Genomic DNA, 13,071 nt, shown 5'->3' on the forward strand with positions numbered 1-13,071 from the left:
TATCGTATCCACCTCCACCACCGTCACCAGCAGCCCATTCCACGCACTCACCACTCTTTGCATAAAAAGCTTACCCCTGACATCTCCCCTGTATGTACTTCCAAAACTGTGCCCTCTCATGTTAGCCATTTCAGCCCTGGTAAAAGGCTTCTGACTATCCACACGATCAATGCCTCTCATTATCTTATATACCTCTATCAGGTCACCTCTCATCCTCTGCCGCTCCAAGGAGAAAGGCCAAGTTCACTCAACCTATTCTCATAAGGCATGCTCCCCAATCCAGGCAACATCCTTGTAAATCTCCTCTGCACCACATTCTTCCTGTAGTGAGGCGACCAGAACTGCGACCAGAACTGAGCACAGTACTCCAAGTGGGATCTGAACAGGGTCCTACATAGCTGCAACATTACCTCTCGGCTCCTAAACTCAATCTCACAGTTGATGAAGGCCAATGCACCATATGCCTTCTTAACCACAAAGTCAACCTGCATAGCAGCTTTGAGTGTCCTATGGACTCAAGACCACAAGATCCTCCACACTGCCAAGAGTCTTATTATTAATACCATATTTTGCCATCATATTGGGCCTACCAAAATGAACCACCTCACACTTATCTGGGTTGAGCTCAATCTGCCACATCTCAGCCCAGTTTTGCATCCTACCAATGTCCCGCTGTAACCTCTGACAGCCCTCCACACTATCTACAACACCCCTAAACTTTGTGTCATCAGCAAATTTACTAACCCATCCTTCCACTTCCTCATCCAGGTCATTTATAAAAATCACAAAGAGTAAGGGTCCCAGAACGGATCCCTGAGGCACACCACTGGTCACCGACCTGCCTGCAGAATATGACCCGTCTACAACCACTCTTTGCCTTCTGTGGGCAAGCCAGTTCTGGATCCACAAAGCAATGTCCCCTTGGATCCCATGCCTCCTTACTTTCTCAATAAGCCTTGCATGTGGTACTTTGTCAATTGCCTTGCTGAAATCCATATACATCACATCTACTGCTTTACCTTCATCAATGTGTTTAGTCACTTCCTCAAAAAATTCAATCAGGCTTGTAAGGCACGACATGCCTTTGACAAAGCCATGCTGACTATTCCTAATCATATTATTCCTCTCCAAATGTTCATAAATCCTGTCTCTCAGGATCTTCTCCATCAACTTACTAACCGCTGAAATAAGACTCAATGGTCTATAACTTCCTGGGCTAACTCTACACACTTTCTTGAATAAGGGAACAACATCCACAACCCTCCGATCCTCCAGAACCTCCCCCATCCTCATTGATGATGCAAAGATCATCACCAGAGGCTCAGCAATCTCTTCCCTCATCTCCCACAGTAGCCTGGGGTACATCCTGTCCGGTCCCGGTGACTTATCCAACTTGATGCTTTCCAAAAGCTCCAGCACATCCGCTTTCTTTTTTTTAATTTATTGTTTTTGAATTTCATCATCAAACAAACATTTCCATAAGATGTATTTCAGATACTGTACATATAGATCATATAATCATATTTGTCACAAATCTCCACATTACATTAGATTAGATTATGAGGACATGCAGTCCTCTTTTATTGTTATTTAGTAATGCAGGCATTAAGAAATGATACAATGTTCCTCCAGTGTGATATCACAGAAACACAAGACAGACCAAGCCTGAAAAACTGACAAAAACCACATAATTATAACATATAGTTACAACAGTGCAAAGCAATACTGTAATTTGATGAAGAACAGACCATGGGCACGGTAAAAAAACAGTCTTAAAGTCTCTCGAAAGTCCCATCATCTCACGCAGACGGTAGAAGGAAGAAAACTCTCCCTGCCATGAGCTTCCAGCGCCGCAAACTTGCCGATGCAGCACCCTGGAAGCACCCGACCACAGTCAGACTCTAAGACCATCCAAAAACTTTGAGCCTCCGACCAGCCCTCTGAAACCGAGCACCGAGCACCATCTCTGCCGAGCGCTTTGACCCCAGCCCCAGCCGCCAGCAACAGGCAAAGCCGAGGATTTGGGGCCTTCCCCTCCGGAGATTCTTCGTGGCAGTGAAGCGGGCATTTCAGAAGTTTCTCCAGATGTTCCTCTGTGCTTCTCACGACTGTCTCCATCAAATCAGAATTGTGCATGGTCCCCTACTTAACAAATACAGATATCATTCACCGGAGAGGCCGTGTGCGCTGTATGGGGATGGAAAGTATCCTCTCCTCAATGTTTTTCCATTGAGCGTCATATGATGGGTTGCACCAGCATATCACAGCTCTCAACTGTGCTGCAAAATAATAATCTCTAAGAGAAGGTAGACCCCATTCCCCCTTTTCCTTGGCTAATTTCAAAATTTTGAGATGAACCCTAGGCGTTTTACCATGCCATATATATCTTGATAGCATCTTGTTCCATTCATTGAATTGATTTTGGTTAATCTCTACTGGTAGAGTCCGAAAGAGATATAGTAGTCTGGGCAGTATATTCATTCTAATAGATTCAATCCTTGAACTGAGACCAAGAAAAGGAATTAGGTTCCATCTTGTTATACCTTCCTTAATTTTTATATATATAGGCTGATAATTGCATTCTGATAATTTTGCCAAATCTTTTAGCATAATGATGCCCGAATATTTGACGGACTCTGCCATGCCCAAGTATATCTACTTTCAATTTCTCTTGGTGGGCTATAGTTATATGAAAGTAGTGGGTTTTATCTATGTTGATCTTGTATCCTGATAATTGGCCATATTGTTCAAAGGATTGTATCAACTTAGGTGAAGAGTCTGTTGGTTGCCCTAGATAGATCAAAATGTCATCCACGTAACAGGCCAATTTATGCTCTGTCCCTTTAATAGTAATTCCCCTGATATCTTCATTTTGTCTGATGTATTGAGCTAATGGTTCCAGATATGATGTGAAGAGTAGCGGTGACCATGCACAACCCTGTCTCGTGCTCCTTTCTAGGGTAAAACTATTAGATAAATATCCATTGATTTTAATCCTGGCAGTAGGATTGTCGTATAGTACCTGTATAGTTTTAATAATTGTGTCATGTAGACCAAATCTGTGTAAAACTCTGTAAAGAAAATTCCAATTAACCGAATCAAATGCCTTTTCAGTGTCCACACTTATCACTTTTGCTTCAATTTCATTTTTAAAAATATGATCCATAATGTGAAGTGTCCTTTGTATATTGTCTTGTGTTTGGCATTGCTGTATGAAACCTGTCTGATCATTATGTATCAGTATAGGTAGAAACTCTTCCAATCGTTTGGCCATGATGGATGTAAATATTCTATAATCCACATTAAGAACAGATATTGATCTAAATGACCCACATTCCATTTTATCCTTGCCTTCTTTCGGTATAGCTGAGATTATCGCCTCCTTCCAGCTGGGTGGCATTTGTGCCTTTCTCATGGCCCAGTTCAGTGTGGGGAGTAAAACAGGGATTAACTCACTTCTAAACTCTTTATACCACTCTGCCGTATATTCATCTGATCCTGGTGACTTGCTTAATTTAAGCCTACTAATTGCAGTTTTTAGTTCAGCTTCAGTTATGTCAGCAGTCATCGTTCTATTTTGTTCTTTGCTTAAAGTGGGTAACTCTAAAGAATTCAGGAAGGTGTCAACTTGGGTTAAGTTTCCCCCTGGAACTTTGGAATATAGGGTTTTGTAAAACACTTCAAAAGCTTCATGAATTTCACTCAGCTTATTTTTTTCCCTAATTCTATGAATGGTATTTTCTGTTAACTTTTTTTCAGTTTTCATGCCAGTATTTTCATAGATTTAGGTCCACTTTTGTAGTGTCTCTGTTTCAGAAACATTAAATTTTTTCTAATTTCTTGTGTAGCCAAACTATTAATTTCATTCCTAATTTTTTAAAATTTCCTCTGGTGTATCCTGTAGCAAACTCAATTTTTGTTTTTTTTTCTAGTTCCTTCAGCTTATTTTGTAATTCCTCTAATGTTCTATTCCTTATTTTTTTCTTATATGAAGATATCGCTATAATTTTCTCTTTAAGACAGCCTTCAGAGTATCCCATAGAATGGGCGGTGAAACCTCTCCATTATCATTGAATTCTAAGTAAAGACCAATTTCTTTTTTAATTTGTTCCTTAAAATAGGGATCATTGAGTAGACTTGAATTTAGTTTCCAAATAGTATTCTTTGGTTGTAGGTCAAAATCAACAGATAAATATATAGGTGCATGGTCACTTACATCTATTGTCCCAATTCCACAGATGATTCTTTTGTCTCTATCTTTTCCAAACGTTATGAAATAGCCTATTCTTGTCTATACAGAATGGGGGGCAGAATAATGAGTGTAATCCCTTCTGTTGGGGAAAAGGTCCCTCCATATATCAATTAGTCCAACATCCTCAAAAAGAGTGTTAACTTTCTTATGTAAGGACTTTGTTTCATTATTTTTTCTATTGGAAGAGTCTAACTTTGGTTGTAATTGGAAAATTAAGTCTCCCCCACATATCAAGGGACTTTCTGTTTCCGTTACCATAATATTAGTAATTTTCTGGAAGAAACTAATATCACTTCCTAGGGGTGCCTATATATTCAATAAAGTAACTGGATTTCTATCTATATTCCCCCTTACCAGAATATATCTGCCCTCCTTATCTCCCATTTCAAATACTTTTTCAAAATTTAGCTTACTTGAGATGAGAATAGCAACTCCTCTTCTATGTCCTGATTTATATGAGGAGAAAAACAAATTAGTGAAACCCATTCTCTTTAATTTTCCATGCTCGTTATCACTTGTGATTTTCCTGTAAATATATTACATGGGCTTGTTCTTCTTTCATTTTTGATAGAATTTTACTGCACTTGACTGGATTCAACAGCCCATTGAAATTAAAAGAAGTGACTTTTACTTTATCCTTAGCCTTGTGTATTTATCTGTCAGTATATCATTAAAATTTGCAGAATATAACTTAATCGATCTACTCCCTGAACAAATAAGAGTCAAGAAACGCGAATAATAAAAAGAAAGGTAACAAAGGTGTGATTCCAAGGCTGGGATCTCTAGATGACCCTGGGTTGAGCTAGAAGAAACATCTAGACGTGGGGGATAGCCCCTCCTATCTGTGGGTTGAGGGCCCCCACTGCAGTACCTATAAAAGTAAGTAAAAAAAAAACTATGTCCATTACACAGAAATGATTTCCCTGTGTATTCCTCCCATGTATATATTCTCATTTAGGTGGGGAAAAAGGAATGAATGAATGAATTTTTAAAAATTGAGTAATATAAAATCCACATTATAATAAATATTTCTCGAGATAGGTATATCACCTTCTATTTTTGCTTCCATTTAGTTCATCAGCACTTTTAAAGTTAGCCAAACCTTATGGCTCTTCTGGAGGAGGTGAGGGCTGCCCTCGGAGAACTGACAGTCTCTTCCTAATATCCTTCTCTGGTCCTGCCCCCGTCCCCTGCTTTCTCGGTTCTCTTACTATTTCCCAAGCAGATCGGGACAACTGCTCAGCCAGACTTTCCCTTGGTTTGACCACGTTAATGGGCAGTCCTCTGTTCTTCATGTCTGTAGTCGCCTCTTCCACAGTCTGATATAGTCGTATCCCTTCTTGGTAAAATACCCTCAGTTTAGCAGGGTACGGGGTTTGGAATTTAATCTTTTCTTGCTTTAATATTCGTTTCGCTTCGGAATATTCCTTCCGTTTCTGTAGGACCGCAGGGGGGTTAACTTACTGTTCTAAAACACCCTCTTCTTACCCCAGGCCCTCCGTAGAATCTCCGCCTTGCTCTTGAATCGAAGGAATTTAAGTACAATTGATCGCGGTTTACTTTCCGTCTCCCGAATCTCCAGCGCTTCCCGCAGCAGCTTGCCTACAAAGTCTATCATAGACAATCCCTCCACTCCTTCGGGAACATTATAAATCCTGATATTTTTCCGTCGCGATCTTCCCTCCTGGTCAAGCAATTTACTTTGTTGATTTAATATTTTTATCGTCTTACTTAGTATCTGTTCCACGTTTTGCACGCGATCTTCCACCTTCTCAATTCAAGTCTCTGCCACCGCTATTTCCTGATTGACGTTGGCGAACTGACTTTATATCATTGAGTTTTATATCCTTTTGGACTTCCCTTATCTCTTACAAAATCCTTATCATATTTGCCGCTTCGCCTGCACGAAGCCCCGTGTCAGCTTCGCCACCATGCGCACGTGTAGGGGAGCTGCTCGTTGTACCTCTCTCTTCCATAGGCTCCGCAGAGATGCTTTTTTAAATCTCCATTCTTGCCCCCCTTATCAATTCAGATATGTTCGAAAGATCTTAGATTTGATGGATTAATGGGGCAAAATATCCGTTTTTGCAGAAGAGCTGTTGATTTAAGCTGCCATTCTGAACGATGACGTCACCGGAACCGTATCCTCTTTCTTAATATCTAAATGCTCAAGCTTTTCAGTCTGCTGCAAGTCATCCCTACATCACCAAGATCCTTTTCCTTAGTGAACGCAGAAGCAGAGTATTCATTAAGTACATCTGCTATCTCCTCTGGTTCCATACACACTTTTCCACTGTCACACTTTCTATTCTCTCATATCTTATCCTCTTGCTCTTCACATACTTGTAGAATGCCTTGGGATTTTCCTTAATCCTGTCTGCCAATGCCTTTTCATGGCCCCTTCTGGCTCCTCTAATTTCATTCTTAAACTCCTTCCTGCTCGCCTTATAATCTTCTAGATCTCTAGCATTACCTAGTTTTTGAGCCTTTCATAAGCTTTTCTTTTCTTGTTGACTAGATTTACAACAGCCTTTACCCTATCATCCTTTGCCTGCCTCACTGGAATGTACCTATGCAGAATTCCACGCAAATATCCCCTGAACATTTGCCACATTCCTTCTGTATGTTTCCCTGAGAACATCTATTCCCAATTTATGCATCTAAGTTCCTGCTTGATAGCTTCATATTTCCCTTTACTCCAATTAAATGCTTTCGTAACTTGTCTGTTCTTATCCCTCTCCAATACTATGGTAAAGGAGATAGAATTATGATCATCATCTCCAAAATGCTCTCCCACTGAGAGATCAGACACCTGACCAAGTTCATTTCCCAATACCAGATCAAGTACAGCCTCTCCTCTTGTAGGCTTATCTCCAAATTGTGTCAAGAAACCTTCCTGAACACAACTAACAAACTTCACCCCATCTAAACTTCTCGCTCTAGGGACATGCCAATCAATATTTGGGAAATTAAAATCTCCCACAACAACCCTGTTATTATGACACCTTTCCAGAATCTGTCTCCTTATCTGCTCCTCGATGTCCCTGCTACTATTGGGTTGTCTATAAAAAACACCCAGTAGAGTTATTGACCCCTTCCTGTTCCTAACTTCCACCCATAGAGACTCCATAGACAATCCCTCCATGACTTCCTCCTTTTCTGCAGACATGACACTATCTCTGATCAGCAGTGCCATGACCCCACCTCTTTTGCCTCCCTCCTGTCCTTTCTGAAACATCTGAAGCCTGGCACTCTAAGTAACCATTCCTGCCATTGAACCATCCAAGTCTCTGTAGTGGCCACAACGTCATAACTCCAGGTACTGATCCATGCTATAAGCTCATCCATTTTGTTCATAATTCTCCTTGCATTAAAATAGACACATCTCAAACCATCGGTCTGAGCGCATCCTTTCTCTGTCACCCGCCTATCCTCCCTCTTGCACTATCTACAACAGGGGTAGGCAACCTTAAGCACAAATGATTTTCTAGCATGTGTTATTCATTAATTTGAGGCAAAACATAACTAGATGTATTTAAATGGATAATTCCCATATTTCAAGTTTTTTATGGCGTTTATTTGGCCCACCGTCTGCTCATTAATACGTGATCTGGCCCACAGAGGCAAAAAGGTTGCTGACCCCTGGTCTACAAGCTTTCTCTATTTGTAAGCCAAACGTCCCTTCCTCCGTCTCTTCAGTTCGGTTCCCACCTCCCAGCAATTCCAGTTTAGACTCTCCCCAAAAGCCTTAGCAAACTTCCCTGCCAAGATATCGGTCTCCCTTGGTTTCAAGTGCAACCCATCCTTTTTGTATAGGTTACGTCTACACCAAAAGAGGTCCCAATGATCCAGAAACCTGAATCCCTGCCCCTGCTCCAATCCCTCAGCCATGTATTTATCCTCCACCTCATTCTATTCCTATACTCACTGTCATGTGGCACAGGCAGTAATCCCGAGATTACGACCTTTGAAGTCCTGCTTCTCAACTTCCTTCCCAACTGCCTGTAGTCTGTTTTCAGGACCTTCTTCCTTTTCCTACTTATGTCGTAGGTACCAATGTGTACCACGACCTCTGGCTGTTCTCCTTCCCACTTCAGGATATTGTGGACGCGATCAGAAACATCCTGGACCCTGGCACCCGGGAGGCAAACTACCATCCGTGTTTCTTTCCTGCATCCACAGAATTGCCTGTCTGACCCCCTAATTATAGAGTCTCCTATCACTGCTGCCATCCTCTTCCTTTCCCTACCCTTCTGAGCCACAGGGCTAGACTCTGAGCCAGAGGCACAGCCACTGTTGCTTCCCCCAGCTAGGCTGTCCCCTCCTAACAGTACTCAAACAGGAGTACTTATTGTTAAGGGGTACACCACAGGGGTACTCTCTAGGATCTGACTCCTGCCCTTCCATCTCCTGACTGTTACCCACTTATCTGTCTCCTGGGCCCCGGTGTGACTACCTGCCTATAGCTCCTCTCTATCACCTCCTCACTTTCCCTGACCAGATGAAGATCATCGAGCTGCATCTCCAGTTCCCTAACACGGTCCCCAAGGAGCTGCATCTCAATGCACCTCGTGCAGATGTGGCCGTCCGGGAGGCTGGGTGACTCCAGGACCTCCCACATCTGACACCGAGCACAGAACACCGGGCTCACAGACATACTCTATTCTACACAGGCAACCTATCTCGCCTCCACCTGCTATCGCCTAAGCTCCGTTGAGCCAAAGCCCTCCTACTCTGTCTCCCTCTACTTTGTTTCCCGCTCCTCCAATGGATTCTTTATCTTATTTGTCGGCTTATATTTTATATAATTATTCATAATACTGTATCTGTTTACTATGCTTCACAGTGTCCACAGTATGTATATGCAGTTGCTCAGTGTGTCCTCTAATCATTACATTTGTATGATTCTAGAAAGTTCTGGAGGCTTCTCTGGTGCTGCATTATTTGAATAGGGTGAGTCTTATTTTATTGGCTGTGTCTTATCAGAAAATTTGAATGGAATGTTTCTTTGGTCTAATAAACCATGTTGGTCTGCCATCTTCTTCCTTTTGCTTCATGTATTTGACCTCTATCACTGTCTGTTTGCAATATGCTTTATTCTGTTGATGCTTAATAAAAAGATCGAGATGCAACAAAACTGGTGCCTCTTTCCTGACTTCTGAAAGATCCTTGGGTTAAAAACATCAGAATCCAACAGATGTTTATCCCTGAATGGGGATAAGGGGCAAGGCCCAGGGCTATTTCCTGACCAAGTCTTAGGTCTGCGCATAGTAGCTGGTGGGAAAGGTAAGCGTGTGGGTTTTCACTGCCTCCAGACCCATGCCTTGCCTCTCCCTGTGCTGACAATGTTCGCAGAGCATTATTACATCAAGGTTACCAGGATTTGGACAAGACAGGGTACGTGTCAGAAGCACGACACAGTAAGGGTGCTGTGTGACAAAATTGGTGGTGCTCACAAACCCCTGAGGTCTGTTCCTTAAGGCACCGGATTGCGAGTCTGGGGCATCTACCCTGCAGCCAGGGCGAGTAATAGCTGTACCTCTGGCAGACTACTCCACTCACCCTGCTCCCACTCCCAGCAGCGAGGGTGATCAACACCTCCACCCACTACCCCACTTCTCCACAACCCCACCACCACTAATTGATCATTTCCTGTCAGAGTCACCAGTCCTATGCCTTGCGTCACTTTATGTAGACAAACTATCTTCTCTATTTATATTTATTTTATATTTTTAATATTGTATTCTTTATCTTATTGTCTATTTTTGTCCTGCATCAACTACTGAGTAACAATTATTTTGTTCTCCTTTACACGTGTACTGGAAATGACATTAGGTGATCTTGAGTCTCCAATCTTTTTTAGCCTGAACTGTGGCAGCAAGTGTGTGCCAGAGCAATGACTATTGTAGATTACATAGCGGCAGCCAGAGCTGCAGGGAGTGAGTCTATAGACAGCCACAAGCAGACACCCGCGACAAAGGCTCGCCGTCTCTGTGGATCTCAGCACAAGGGAGGTGTGGAACAACAGAACATTCAGAAAATGCCAGCAGGGCAGGTATCAATTACAGAGAGAGAAAGGGTGTTGACAGGAATATGGCAGAGCCCTGGATATGGAACGTTCTCCCCATTTCACCCTGGATCTGGATCGTTGTCCCCATTTATCCCAGGCTCCAGAACGTTGCCCCTGTTACCCCCTGGATCTGAAATGTCCTCAATTCCCCCCGATCCGAAATATTGTGCTTGTTTCCCCCGGATCCAAAATGTTGTCCCCATTTCCGCCAAGATCCGAAATGTTGTCCCTATTTCCCCGGATCTGAAATTGTGTCCCTATTTACCCTCAGATTTGAAACATTGTCCCTGTTTCCCCCTGAAAATGTAGCGTTGACCCCATTACACCCCTGATCCAAAATGTCCTCAATTCCCCAGGATCTGCAACATTGTCCCGATTTCCCACTTGATACGAAGTGTTGTCCCCGTTTCTCCCTGGATAGGAAGTGTTATCCCTGTTTCTACCTGGATGCAAAATGTTGTCCCCATTTTTCTCCATGGATAGGAAGTGTTGTCCCCATTTCTCTCTGGATGGGAAGTGTTGACCCCGTTTCTCCCGGGATAGAAAGTGCTGTCCCCGTTTCTCACTGGACAGGAAGTGTTGTCCCCGTTTCTCCCTGGATAGGAAGTGTTGTCCTTGTTTCTCACTGGATAGGAAGAATTGTACCTGTTTCTCCCCGGATAGGAAGTGTTGTCTCCGTTTCTCCCTGCATAGGAAGTGTTTCACCATTTCTATCTTGATAGGAGGTGTTGTCCCCGTTTCTCCCTGGATAGGAAGTGTTATCCCTGTTTCTACCTGGATGCAAAATGTTGTCCCCATTTTTCTCCATGGATAGGAAGTGTTGTCCCCATTTCTCTCTGGATGGGAAGTGTTGACCCCGTTTCTCCCGGGATAGAAAGTGCTGTCCCCGTTTCTCACTGGACAGGAAGTGTTGTCCCCGTTTCTCCCTGGATAGGAAGTGTTGTCCTTGTTTCTCACTGGATAGGAAGAATTGTACCTGTTTCTCCCCGGATAGGAAGTGTTTCACCATTTCTATCTTGATAGGAGGTGTTGTCCCCTTTTCTCCCTGGATAGGAAGTGTTGTCCCCGTTTGCTGCTGGATAGGAAGCGTTGTCCCCATTTTCTCCCTGTTTAGGAGGTGTTGTCCCTGTTTTTCCCTGGATAGGAAGTGTTATCCTCGTTTCCCCCGGATACGAAGTGCTGTACCTGTTTCTACCTGGATAGGATGTGTTGTTCCTGTCTCACCCTGCATAGGAAGTGTTTCCCCGTTTCTAGCTGGATAGGAAGTGTTATCCCCATTTCTCCCTGAATAGGAAGTGATGACCCCATTTCTCCCTGGATACGATGTGTTGTCCCCATTTCTCCCTGGACAGGAAGTGATGACCCCATTTCTCCCTGGATACGATGTGCTGTCCCCATTTCTCCCTGGATTGGACGTGCTGTCCCCATTTCTCCCTGGATTGGACGTGCTGTCCCCATTTCTCCCTGGATTGGACGTGCTGTCCCCATTTCTCCCTGGATTGGACGTGCTGTCCCCATTTCTCCCTGGATTGGACGTGCTGTCCCCATTTCTCCCTGGATTGGACGTGCTGTCCCCATTTCTCCCTGGATTGGACGTGCTGTCCCCATTTCTCCCTGGATTGGACGTGCTGTCCCCATTTCTCCCTGGATTGGACGTGCTGTCCCCATTTCTCCCTGGATTGGACGTGCTGTCCCCATTTCTCCCTGGATTGGACGTGCTGTCCCCATTTCTCCCTGGATTGGACGTGCTGTCCCCATTTCTCCCTGGATTGGACGTGCTGTCCCCATTTCTCCCTGGATTGGACGTGCTGTCCCCATTTCTCCCTGGATTGGACGTGCTGTCCCCATTTCTCCCTGGATTGGACGTGCTGTCCCCATTTCTCCCTGGATTGGACGTGCTGTCCCCATTTCTCCCTGGACAGGAAATGTTGTCCCCATTTCTCCCTGGATTGGACGTGCTGTCCCCATTTCTCCCTGGATTGGACGTGCTGTCCCCATTTCTCCCTGGACAGGAAATGTTGTCCCCATTTCTCCCTGGATTGGACGTGCTGTCCCCATTTCTCCCTGGATTGGACGTGCTGTCCCCATTTCTCCCTGGATTGGACGTGCTGTCCCCATTTCTCCCTGGACAGGAAATGTTGTCCCCATTTCTCCCTGGATTGGACGTGCTGTCCCCATTTCTCCCTGGATTGGACGTGCTGTCCCCATTTCTCCCTGGACAGGAAATGTTGTCCCCATTTCTCCCTGGATTGGACGTGCTGTCCCCATTTCTCCCTGGATTGGACGTGCTGTCCCCATTTCTCCCTGGACAGGAAATGTTGTGCCCGTTTGTTTCTCCCCGGGCACGAAGTGTTGTCCCCTGTTTCTCCCTGGACAGGAAGTGTTTCCCACATTTCTCATTGGATAGGAAGGGCTGTCCCCGTTTCTCCCCGGATTGGAAGTGTTGTCCCTGTTTCTCCTAGGATAGGAAGTGATATAACCATATAACCAGATAACAATTACAGCATGGAAACAGGCCACCGTGGCCCTTCTAGTCCATGCCGAACTCTTACTCTCACCTAGTCCCACCGACCTGCACTCGGCCCATAACCCTCCATTCCTTTCCTGTCCATATAGCTGTCCAATTTAACTTTAAATGACAACATCGAACCTGCCTCAACCACTTCTGCTGGAAGCTCGTTCCACACAGCTACCACTCTCTGAGTAAAGAAGTTTCCCCTCACTTTTGCCTTTTAACTCTCAACTCATG

This window comes from Mobula birostris, chromosome 18 (genome assembly GCF_030028105.1).
Source record: "Mobula birostris isolate sMobBir1 chromosome 18, sMobBir1.hap1, whole genome shotgun sequence".
Taxonomy (NCBI): Eukaryota; Metazoa; Chordata; class Chondrichthyes; order Myliobatiformes; family Myliobatidae; genus Mobula; species Mobula birostris.